This window comes from Silene latifolia, chromosome X (assembly GCF_048544455.1).
Source record: "Silene latifolia isolate original U9 population chromosome X, ASM4854445v1, whole genome shotgun sequence".
Lineage (NCBI taxonomy): Eukaryota > Viridiplantae > Streptophyta > Magnoliopsida > Caryophyllales > Caryophyllaceae > Silene > Silene latifolia.
The window spans coordinates 155,311,058-155,324,379 of record NC_133537.1 but is presented as its reverse complement, the minus strand read 5'-3'; the positions used below and the strand labels follow the sequence as shown (position 1 = coordinate 155,324,379).

The window sequence follows — 13,322 nt, the reverse complement described above, 5'->3', positions numbered from 1 at the left end:
ATTGACAACCCGAATGTGATGTCGACATTCGTCGTTTGAGTTATTATTAACCCACCTTATACTTTGTTACATCCAAACGGGTTGTAGAGACATTGAACCCCGTTAAAGTGAACACGGATTAGCACTGTATTCGCCCATAGTCACTTACATGAGGTGACGTCTCGAAGTGACTAGAGTGTGATGCGATTGATGGCAAGTGCAAGTGCTATGGAGTCATGTGAGATGACTAGTCGATCACATAGGCAGACTGTTAGGAACACTTTGTCGGGCTAATGACCGCTTATAGAGTTCTGGCAAATTTATATAGCCTGGTCGTGGCGAGAGCTACTATAGTATTCTAATGAGTCGATTCTTTTGACTAAAGACTGTTCGCCTAAGGTGGCACAGTTTCAGATTAACTTTGATTTATGTTACTACGACCTTCGTAAATGGGGTTAAATGGTCATATTTTCGGTTATGATGGCTGTGGCTAGTCGAAGGGAATAAATGCGATAGGAATTGTCCACCCCTTGTCAGGGTTATAACAATATCTCAGGGCCACTCGAGGAGTAATGAACTGGAAATGCGTGGCCACGCTCGGAAGGTATCTATGGTAGATAATTCCGGTCAATCAGTTATTCTCCAGATCGAGGAAACCACTCTCGATATGATCACTTGCAAGTACGACCTGAAAGACACCTTGCATTGAGTGGGAGATAGTAATAGGACAAGAGAATTGGTGACGCACACTTGTCGAGAACAAGTGGGAGATTGTTGGAATATGTGTCCTCCGACAATAATGCGATCACAACTGTCGATCATGATGATCACAGGTTTAAGTCTCATTTCAAGAATACATGTGGGAAGTAATATTTTACAGTCAACTAGTCCACACATATCGGTAATGATTGGCTGACTAGAGTTTGACATTACTGTCGTGCGACGGTGGTGATCAGGTGATCCCCTTAGGTCATACCTAAAGGGTAACACTCTTAATTGAATATTTAATTGATCGTATGACGATACGAGTTAATTAAATTACTTAAAATTGACGGACGATTTTGGAATTAATATTTACGTATCTCATTGTAATTTGATTAAATAAGATACGGTCTAAGTAATCGGATTGTTTTATTGCTTAGATGAAATTATTGTTTACGGAAACAATTGAAACTGAATGAATAATTTATTATAAATACAAGACGTTGTGATTTATAATTGATAAACCGTTTTGGTACAAGTAATTATGAATTACTAAGTCGATTTTGTACATGACGTATTTTTATTAATACGTTGATTTTTAATATGTTAAAAATGCATGACAATTTTACATGACTTGTGACATGTGACAAATTGATAAATTGACAAAGATAAAATGGAACCCATTTTATCTTATATGGAACGAAATATTGGAGGGAATACAATGTTTAAATTGTGTTAAATTATTAAGTGGAGAGCATAATCATTAAAACTAGTTTGTAGCCATGCAAACCTAGTTTTTCTTGAGAAGAATTACTTGCCCATGCATTGGCTCACTTCTCCTCTTCTCTCCTCTCTCCCCACCGGTTTTCAATAGCCTTCATAGAGAGTTTTTCTCTCTAATTTTCATTTATAACTTTATGCATTATTTCTAGTGTGAGAAATACAATAATCTCTATATCTTATGAAAATCTAGAGAAATAAAAACTCCAAAATTCCTCTTCTCTTGCCCGAAAAATTCAAGAGGACAAAACAATATTTTGGGTCAATTTTATTAAGATTAGTACTGTTCTAGTAATAATAATATTAGTCTTTTAAGAGGTTATCTTGGGTATAATTCCTTGGGAAGGATTCTAAGCTTGAATCCTTGTTCATCCAATATTAGGAAGCTCAAGAACAAGTGAGTGCGAGAACTCATTTGTGCCCATATATCCGAAATCTCAATGTAAGGAAAACGATTTCTTCTTTATTCTTATTCATGTTTGCATGCATAAGATCTAAATTTATTTTTATGACAAAAATTAAATTGTAACATATATGAATATGTCGAAATATGAGATAATGATTTCTAACACCGCCTTGTCGAATGGCACCGTCTTCAAGGAACTCCGGAATAATTAAATTACAAAATGAATTACATAATTTCCTATTATACATTTGTAATAAAATAAAATAAATCTATTAAATTACAAAATGGTGATACGAGATCACAATAATTACAACCGAATCGATATTCCTATACATTCCGGGTAATACCAATTAAAAACTAAGGCCATACTAAGTAAAATTACATAATTCAAAAATTACATAAAATTAAAATATGACAATCATAAATAAAATGCAGCATTATAATATGTATAAACATGCTAAATTTTATGCTAAATCGCCTTTTAAGAGCCAATATCGTATATTTAACTGTTTTCATGGATTTGCGTGATTATAACTTGTTAAAATCACAATAATTAAATAAATTCATATTTATGTACAAGTTAATTAACCTAACCATCTTAGGACTCAAAACTTAGTCTCCACTAACATTTTGACAATAATTAAATTTGATTTCTTAATATTGTTCATAAATGGACCCAAAATACAAAATTATGCTATAAACTTCAAATTAAATTATAAAAATTTCAAATAATTTCAAAATTTGAAATTAAAACTCATGAACATTCTGGAAAAATACCATGACACTCATAATGTTCAAAACTTAGGTTAAAAATTTTGAAAATTTATCGAGAAAAACAATGTTGCGGTTTATCGGTTTTAACAAATATGACCATAAAAATATGAGAAAAATTATTTTCATCAAATTTTCACTTTTATATCTGTAATATATGATAAAATGCAACATGTGACGTTTTTCCTTTAGTCATGAAGTATGTTTTAGCATTATTACTAATTATAATCACTATTTATGTGATTTTTCATCAAAAATTCATAAATCATGCATAAAGACTTCATTATAGCCAAATATTTTACACACATCTTGTAAAATTGCATGTGAGAATATACTAAATTTCTATGACCAGATTCGAAATATAACTTATATTAACGTATTTACCCATTTAAATACGATTTTAACTTAAAAATTCATATTTTGAGCAAAACAACTTATTTTAACTTGAAAATTTACAGGCCATCAGTAGATAATATCTGTGAAAACATATCCAAAAACCACTGAATAATTCGAAGTTTAGCTATTTTTCGTCCAAAAATGACATTTTTATCATAAAAATCACATTTTAATGCCATAATATATAAATTGAACAATAAAATCCATAAATAAACCAAAATGTCCTAAAAATAACTTAGGACCAGAAACTTTTAACATGCAAAGTTATTTTTAGGTTTATCTTCATAAATCCAAATTAAATAGTTTTGTATGTTAATCTTATAACTCGGAAAAACCATAAACCGATTTGCATGAAAACAACCTAAGGCTCTGATACCACTTGTTAAATTAATTAATCTCATTAATTTACATATTCATAGAGATTATTTATTTGGTCATAAAATAAATACAAGATCTTATGCATGCAAACTAAAACAAGATAAGAGAAGAAATCGTCAATCTTACTTTGGGATTTTGGATCAAAAGGGCACCAACAAATTCACCTATTTGTTAGTTCTTGAGCTTCCTTGTAATGGATGAACAAATGTCCAAAATAGAACCTCTCCCAAAAGTATATACCCAAGGAAAACCCTTAATAACTAATATTATTATGAACTAGTAATAATATAAGTCTTACTTAAAACATGACACAAAATATTAATTTGTTCTCTTGTAATTTCGGCCAAGAGAGGAGAGATTTGTGAGGTTTTTATTTCTCTAAAAATGTTTCATAAGTTGTAGAGAGAATAATATTTTCTTACACTAGAAAATATAATGTGAAGTAGTGAATGAATGATAGATGAAAAATCCTCTATCTTTTCTTCTAAAAACCGGTGGGGTGGGAGGATAAAGGGGCCAATGCATGACTTTGTGTTCTTCTCAAGATCAACTAGGTTTGCATGGCTACAAGTAAGGTTTAATCATTGTGTTTTTCTCATTTAAAACAATTAACACAATTTTAACCATAATCCTCTCCAAAATCGGTACATATGTATAAAATGGTTAGTCCATTTTATTTTGTCATTTGTCAATTGTGACATATGTGACATGTTACTTGACATGTGAAATTGTAATGTATTTTTAACATATTAAAAATCAACATACTCATAAAATATGTCATATACAAAATCGACTAGTAATTCGTAATCACTTGTACCAAAATGGTTTATCAAATTATAAATTATAACGTCTTGTATTTATAATAAATTATTCATTCAATTTCAATTTCAATTGTTTCGCAAACAATAATTTTATCTAAGTAATAAAACAATTCAATTACTTAGACCGTATCTAATTTAATCGAATTACAATAAGACACGTTAACTTTACTCACAAAATCATCCGTCAATTTTAAGGAATTTAATTAACTCGTATCGGCATGCTATTAATTAAATAATCAATTAAGAGTATTTCCCTATAGGTATGACCTAAGGGGATCAACGGATCACCACCGTTTCACGACAGTAATGTCAAACTCTAGTCAGCCAATCATTACCGATATGTGTGGACCAGTTGACTGTAAAATATTACATCCCACATGTATTCTTAAAATGAGATTTAAACATGTGATCATCATGATCGACAGTCTTGATCGCATTATTGTCGTAGGACATATATTCCAACACACCGCGGGCGCTCCCGCGGTGTGTAAGAAAGGTCTTCCTAGATAGGAATGTTAGAGTCTTCCTCCATGTCAACAATAACAAAGTCCACCGGGAGAAAGAACTTGCCAATTCTTACCGGTACATCCTCCCATACTCCTAAAGGTGTCTTTGTTGATCGATCTGCCATTTGAAGTGTGATATTAGTGCACTTGTGCTCTCCCATTCCTAGCCTCTTGCACACCGAGTATGGCATGACACTCACACGTGCCCTAAGGTCACATAGAGCGTTGTTGATTGTGGTGTTGCCAATGGTGCATGGAATAGATAAGCTTCCCAGATCCTTTTGTTTTGGAGGTGAACTTCCTTGTAGGATGGCACAACTCACCTTAGTGAAAGCAATAGTCTCAAGCTTCTGGATGGATTTCTTCTTTGTAAGAATATGTTTCATGTATTTCGCATAGGACGGAACGTGATTGATTAATTCCGTAAAAGGAATTGAGACTTCCAAGTTTTTCACAATCTCCATATACTTTCCAAGTTGTTCATCAAACTTAGGCTTAGCTTTACGACTTGGAAATGGAAGCAAAATCACAATAGGCTCTCTCTCCTTATCCTTCTCTTCGTCCTTCTTTGAAACTTCTTGAATGGTGGGTTCTTCTTCCCTAGAGTTTTCCACAACTCTTTCCTTGTCACTAGCATTCACAACATCTTTATCAATGGGCCTCTTCGGCCCTTCATACCTTGTACCACTCTTCAAATGGATGGCACTCACCGACTCATGTCTTGGGGGATTACCTTGAGGTGGTAATTGCCCCTTTTGTCTTTGTGAACTAGAAGATGATAATTGAGACATTTGGGTGAAAAATTCTTGTTGGTTCTTTTGCATTTTGATGACCGATTTTTGAACATCAAAACCTTGGTCATTTATTTGATTGTATGAAGGTTGGTTTTGATAACTTTGGCTTTGATTGTAAAATGGTCTTTGAGCTTCGTTTCTCATTGGAGGTGGGGTGTATGTTTGTTGAGGGTTTTGAACATTTTGACTTTTGTATGAAAGATTGGGATGGAATTTGGTGTTTTCATTGTAATAGTTGGAATTAGGGGTGGCACTTTTGTATACTTGGAAAGCATTCACTTGTCCACTTGTTCCCCTACATTCACTTTGGTCATGTCCTAAAGTTCCACAACTCTCACATACTCCACTTGGAATTGATGATGATGCTACCATAGCATTAACATGTTGCTTGGGTGATTTGGAGGCCTCTTCAAGTTTAGCCATGGCCTTCTCAAACTTCAAATAAATGGTGTCAATATGAGCACTAAGTTGAGCACCCAATTGAGTAATAGAGTCCACCTCATGCTTTCCTCCTCTAGAAGCCTTCCGAGGTCTACTATATTGTGAGTTATGGACCGCCATATCTTCAATCTTGTTCCATGTTTGATTGTCATCAACTTCGGTAAACATACCATTTGATCCCATATTGAGAATGTTTCAGGAGTCTTCATATAGACCCTTCCAAAATTATTGTACAAGGAACCACTCGCTAAGTCCATGGTGTGGACAAGATAGACAAGTGTCCTTGAATCTCTCCCATGCTTCATACAAAGATTCCTCGTCCCTTTGTTTGAACCCGGTGATTTGGGCTCTCAGCATGTTAGTCTTTTCCGGAGGATAGAATTTCTTGTAGAAAGTAAGTGCCAATTTCTTCCAAGAGTCAATACCAAGAGTAGCCTTATCTAGGCTCTTCAACCATTGTTTCGCGGAACCAATCAAAGAAAAAGGGAATAAGACCCGTCGAATTTGGTCTTGAGTAACTCCGGTTTGAGAAATCGCATCACAATAGTCACAAAAAGTCTCCATATGAGAATGAGGGTCTTCACTAGGCATCCCCCCAAATTGACTTCTCTCAACTAGTTGTATGAATGCGGATTTGGCAATGAAATTACCGGTTAAATGTTGTGGTGTAAGAGTACCATTTTGTAGGTTCTCCTCGATTGGTACAGAATGTGATGAAAATTTAGGCATTGTGGGTTGATTTTGTGGTTGGTTTTGTGTTGGGTTATCCTCTCCTTCTCTTGCAAAAGGGTGGGTAAACTCAATATTATTTGGTTGAATGTCCACAATCTCACCAATACCTCTCAAAGTATTTCTAGCAAGTCTTCTATTATTGGTCAAAGTTCTTTCAATTTCAAGATCAATGGGTAACAAGTTGCCTTGTGATCTCCTAGACATGCAAAATATTATACAACTCGAAAACAATTAGAACAAACCTTGAGGAGTTTAACTTCCCCAAGGTAAAGAAAGACACATCTAAAATCAATTTAAAGAAAATCAAATCAAGTTAACACCGACCCCGGCAACGGCGCCATTTTTGGTGTTGTTGTAAAACTCGTTGTCAAAAGTTACTCAACCAAAACAATATTTATAACATCACAAACTACTCTTAGTAAAGAGGCAAGTAAAGGTCGGATCCCAAGGGACGGTATTGATGTAGAATTTTCAATTGCAAATGGTTGTGTCTAAGGGTGTCACAATTTGGGTTGAGATAGGAGATCAACTAAACTAATTAACAATATAAAAGTAAAGCAATAAAAACAAGCAAGATGATTAAAATGAGATGTAAACAATTGATTAAAAGCACTAGGGTATCATGGGTTCATAGGGGATTCATAGGATTTGATCATACAAACATATTCTCAAATTATAAGCAAGCAATTATTATTGTGATGGGATCGAGTTAGTGTATATCTTACAATCCCTAAGAAGGTTTGGGTCCCGGAGCCGAATAGATTAGATTTTATAACACCTACAAGTCGACTTAATCCTTCCTATCCAACTATATACATGGTCTAATGAGACTCGAGTTGGTTTATGTCTTACAAGTCTCATTGAAAAGATAAGTGATGGGTAAAAAATGCAAGGATTCATAGGCTCGCATTTCATCAAACATAACATGTGCATAAGTTGGAATCACAACAAGCAAGCAAATCAATTATGAAAACATATTAGATTAAGCATGAATCAATACCCATGTTGGTTTCCCCTAATTCCTCATTAACCCTATCTAGGGAAACTACTCACTCATTATCAAGTTTAACATGCTAACATGATTAACAAATGAAAATGATTAACAATAGTTAAAAGGATTAAGGAAGAATTATAACTATGAAGATGATTCCAAATAATAAAACAAAGAATGATAAAAGTACTTGATGATTGATGGAAGGTTGTCAATCGTCCAAATTAACCTAAATAATCTTCTAATTACCCAAAATAAATGATGAACAATAGTGAAATTAAGGAAAGATTAAGAAATGAGATTTGTATTAAGACTAAATTAAAAGTTGATTACAAGATTAAGATGAGATTACTAATTGATTACAACTTGATTAAGACAGTATTAAGATGGCTTAAGACTTGATGCTAATCTAGGTAGTACAAAGGGGTATTTATACTAAAGATTAGGTACAAAGATTAGGGTTACCAAGGGCTTAAATGACTATTAAGACACTTAAGAAAAGTTGAGGAAGTGCTCCTCTCCAAGGAGATGCGCATCTCCGTTTTGCTAGTCCCACTTAGATATGCTCGTCTCGAGCGTCTTGGAAGCTGGCACGGTTGTTCCTGTAAGAAGATCCGAGCGGATCACTGAGGGAGACGCTCGGATTATGAGGCTTCAAGACGAGTGTCTTGCTGTCGGGACGCTCGGATTGCTGGGCAAGGAGACGTTCGGATAGGCAGCAATCCGCTCGGATTCTGGGTCACACACTTTTCTTCTCTTCTTTCCTCAATAATCCGCGGGGATCTTGTTGAGGATGCAAGGATCCTTTCATCCTTGCCCAATCTACTTTATTATCTACATAGGCCTTCTAGTATCGTCTTCCCTTTGATGCTTGGTCATTGAATGCGATCAATTTAGCTCCATTTTGCCATGAAAATGCAAGGTTTGCACTCCTCTCCTACCAAGGAAACAAAACCTCAAAGAATATGCAAAATGGGAAACTAAAGATAGTAAATGACCCAATTATGCACTATAAAGCATAGGAACGAGGCTAATTCGGGGACTAAATGTGCTCAAATATGAGTCACATCAGAAAGTTAATAAACTAAAATATTTACTAAGAGTGTTAGTAATATTTTACATATTATCAAGTGTTGATTTCAATAAATATCTAGTTAGTATTTGTTAGATTTTTGGGTGTTTTGTTCTTGGGTGCTTCTTGAAGGAGATCTTCTATTTAGAGATTTGTACAAGGAGGATCTTCCATTTTTCTTAGCTCAAGATCAATTAAGATAGGAGATCTTGATTGTGCCCATTTTATTACCATCAACTCAATGTAAGGAAATCTGATTTCCTCTATTTTTATATTAATATGCTTTAATATTGCATGCATGTTACATAGATCACATTAACACAAATTATGAGATAATTTGCCTTTTAACTAGAGAGTCTAATTAGGATCTATGATCTTTCAAGTGGTATCAGAGCTTAGGCTTGTAATTTGCATGTTGATTTTTAGCATATTTAACAAATTATGAGATGATTTGGAAAAATTAAACATGGTGTTAAAAAGAGGTTTTGGCACGAAAATTTTTAGGGATGCATACCTACTGATCTCAAGTGGTTTTTGGTAAAATTTGGTGACTTGTGAAGTTATTTTGGTAATTTTAATGTTTTTTTTTTTGTAGAAAACCGAGTCAAAAATGTCGTATTTTGGATAAGAGTTAACTAAAAATACTTAAAGGTTGATTCGGGTCATGAAATTTTTATAATGTTTCATGAATATTTTCTATAGATTGTATTAAAATTTCGAAGGTTGGTTTGAAGTTTTGCATGTTTATTAATTTTATGAGATAAAAAATCGATAAAAGTGAATTATTTTAAGGGTAATGGTAAATACAACCCAGTGGGTTGTATTTAAGCATTAAATACCTTCTAATTTGGATATTAATTTAGGAATTAAGAACTAAATTACACATTAACCAATACAATTAATGCATATATTAAGAATTTATTTCCTCTTTTGGTTTCTTAAATACAACCCTTAAAATAATTAGGTATCTTTAATTTGTGAACCTTTTCACAACAAACATCATACATTATAAATTTAATTTATAATAATTATTGGCCAAACTAAAAGAAAAAAAACAGAAAAATTTTTCTTAAAAATTGCTCGCGGCAATCTGAAAAAAACGAAAAAAAATAAATTTTTTTTTTCTCGCCATTCACCCAAAACAAAAAAAACAGATTTTTTTTCTCACTCGGCCTTTGCCAAAATTGAAAACAAAAACAGCCCTTTTTTTTCTTTTTTTTCTTGCTCGCGGCAATGGCAAAGAAATTAAAAAAAATTTTATTTTATACTTGCGGCATTTTGCCTTTTAAAAATGAAAAACAGTTTTTTTTTTTCTTGTGCTCTCGGCTGGAAAAAAAAAACATAAACATCCCCTTCTTTTTTTTTAATCGAACAAAAAAAATTTTTAGATGAACAAATTTGTTTAAAGTTGCTATTAGAACAAGATTGGCATAATCATCAACATTTAAGTTAATGAATCATGATCCTTAAACAACAATTTAATCATCATGTGTGCCAAAAACTATATAGCAAAAACAAATAATCATCATAAATCAAAACTATTCCATTTACATTTCAATTTAATGCTTATTAAATCAAAACATCTACAAAATTATCATATTATCATCTTAACCTATTAAAACAATAATATGAATAAATCAAAATGGAACAAAGCATGAAAAAACAAAAATCATTTCGGCAAAAAGCAAAAAAAAAAAAAATTGCTCACGACAAAAAAAAAAAAAACATTTCGGCCAAAATGAACTTTTTTTTTTTCAAATTGATTTTGTTTAAATTCATTTATGAAAAAGATATAAAATAATTTCGTGGCCTATGCTCTGATACCACTTGTGGGAAATATCGGTATACTTCCTCTATAAAATTTCGGATTATAATGAAATTATAATTATGTAATACAAGTCATAAATGAAATTGCATAAACAAAAAGATTAGAGATTTAGAATTAACCTTTAGTTCTAACAAATATGGCCTAAGAACAAATATCGAATTGATATTCTCCTAATTGTTGCACCCAAGATGCTAAGAGAAATGCCCCTCAATTTGCTAGAATGAGATCCCCAAAATTGATGATTAATTTTTAGGGTTTTTGTTATTTTGATGAAAGAATTTAGGTCAAAAATTAAGTCCAAAAATGATCTCCCTACTCACCTCTTATAACCGAAATAGGAGAGATTGAGGGAAAATCTTTTTTTTCTTGTTTTTCTTGTTTGACCGAGTGACTCCAAATAAGGAGAAAAATCTCCTTATTTTCGGTTCATTTTGTATTGTATAAAATGCGTATATTTTCTCAAATGTCATTTATTTCATCACGTATTTAATAAGTCCACACACAACAGCTTGTAGTCGAATTATTAATACCGGTCTGTAATAATTTATTATGACAATCTCGTATAATATATACTTTAACTATAAATATCGCATATTTATAATTTGTTAATTAAATATAACCGATTACGTTTAATTACGAATTAACATCTTAATTCGTTTAAGCTAACATTATATACAATAATTAAATATAATTGTTTATATTCAATTTACGAATTAACAGTTAATTCGTCTCAGCTAATATTATTTAATTGAATTAAATAATCGTCTCATCATCCCATTGACTAACTGTTTAATCAAATACATGGACTAACCTTTTAGTCATATAAGGCATCAATGTGATTATATTTTCATACAATCACATCTCTCAAACACATCCTTTAGGTGTGACTTTTAGGGACCAGTTGATCACCGCCATCATTATGATAATAACGTCAAACTTCTAGCAAGCCAACCGTTATTAAGTAATCGTTAATCAAATGATAAAATACGAAGTATACCCATGTGAACCTATAAGAGATTTATATACGTTATCACACTAACTGTGGAGGACACAAGCTCCAACACCTATGACCCGTAAGACATAAACTAACTCGGTTCCTCTACAACTACAATTGCTTGCAACTATAGAAACATGTTTGTATGATCACCATCATGAACCCCCTATGAATCCATGACATCCTAGTGTTTTTAATCATTTGTTTACATCTTTTATTGCTTGCTTTACTTTATTGCTTTCACTAGTTTAGACCCATCAACTTCAAATCCCAACAATTGTGACACTAGCATGAATTGAGATAGATAGACTTAAAACCCAAAGCACACCGTCCCGTGGATCGACCTCACCGTAACCACTAACTAGTTGTTTGTTTAGAAATATAAATGTGTTTGATTAGGCGTGTGACGACAACGCTTCATCATATGTTCGCGTTTGATGAGTTCTTTGGCTAGATGAGGTGGGTAGTCACTCAAGTAAAATTCCTCATATTCGTACAGAATTGCGTTGCAGTTAAATTGAGACGAGTCGTAAGCAAACTTAGCAAACTTAATATTATTATTATTATTTTTATTATTATTATTATTATTATTATTATTATTATTATTATTATTATTATTATTATTATTATTATTATTATTATTATTATTATTATTATTATTATTATATTATAATAAAACACAAACTTTTTTAATTAGTCAAAAGTTTACAATAAATTGGTGGGCAGCCGCGATACAATCTGGGCGCCCACTCCCTTAGCAATAGCAAAGGTAAATCTATTATTATTATTATTATTATTATTATTATTATTATTATTATTATTATTATTATTATTATTATTATTATTATTATTATTATTATTATTATTATTATTATTATTATTATTATTATTATTATTATTATTATTATTATTATTATTATTATTATTATTATTATTATTATTATTATTATTATTATTATTATTATTATTATTATTATTATTATTATTATTATTATTATTATTATTATTATTATTATTATTATTATTATTATTATTATTATTATTATTATTATTATTATTATTATTAATTTTATTAATTTTATAGCAATAAAATCAAATAAGATAGAAAAGAATAAATCAAATAATATAAGGAAATAATATATCTCTTAACAAATACTATTTTTGAAATTTTGCTAATCTTATCCTTCTAATTTTAATGCCATAATATCTAAGAAGATGAGAAAGAATAAATCTAATAATATATGAGATAACAAATCTCTAATAAAATACTATCTTTTTAAATTTACTCAATCTTATCCTTCTATCCTTACAATAATCAATATATATACTTCGGGCTTTTTTTGATGTTTTTATATTAGAATTAGAAAACTATACACTTATTATTATTATTATTATTATTATTATTATTATTATTATTATTATTATTATTATTATTATTATTATTATTAATTTTATTAATTTTATAGCAATAAAATCAAATAAGATAGAAAAGAATAAATCAAATAATATAAGGAAATAATATATCTCTTAACAAATACTATTTTTGAAATTTTGCTAATCTTATCCTTCTAATTTTAATGCCATAATATCTAAGAAGATGAGAAAGAATAAATCTAATAATATATGAGATAACAAATCTCTAATAAAATACTATCTTAAAGATTTACTCAATCTTATCCTTCTATCCTTACAATAATCAATATATATACTTCGGGCTTTTTTTGATGTTTT

General features: G+C 31.1%; 1 non-coding gene across 1 annotated transcript; it reads left to right on the top strand.

Moving 5' to 3' along the window:
* Positions 1 to 6,224: 6,224 nt before the first annotated feature.
* On the top strand, positions 6,225 to 6,331 carry LOC141624874 (small nucleolar RNA R71). The gene has a single exon (XR_012534678.1). It is a non-coding gene; the product is annotated as a small nucleolar RNA R71 (small nucleolar RNA).
* Positions 6,332 to 13,322: the final 6,991 nt, after the last annotated feature.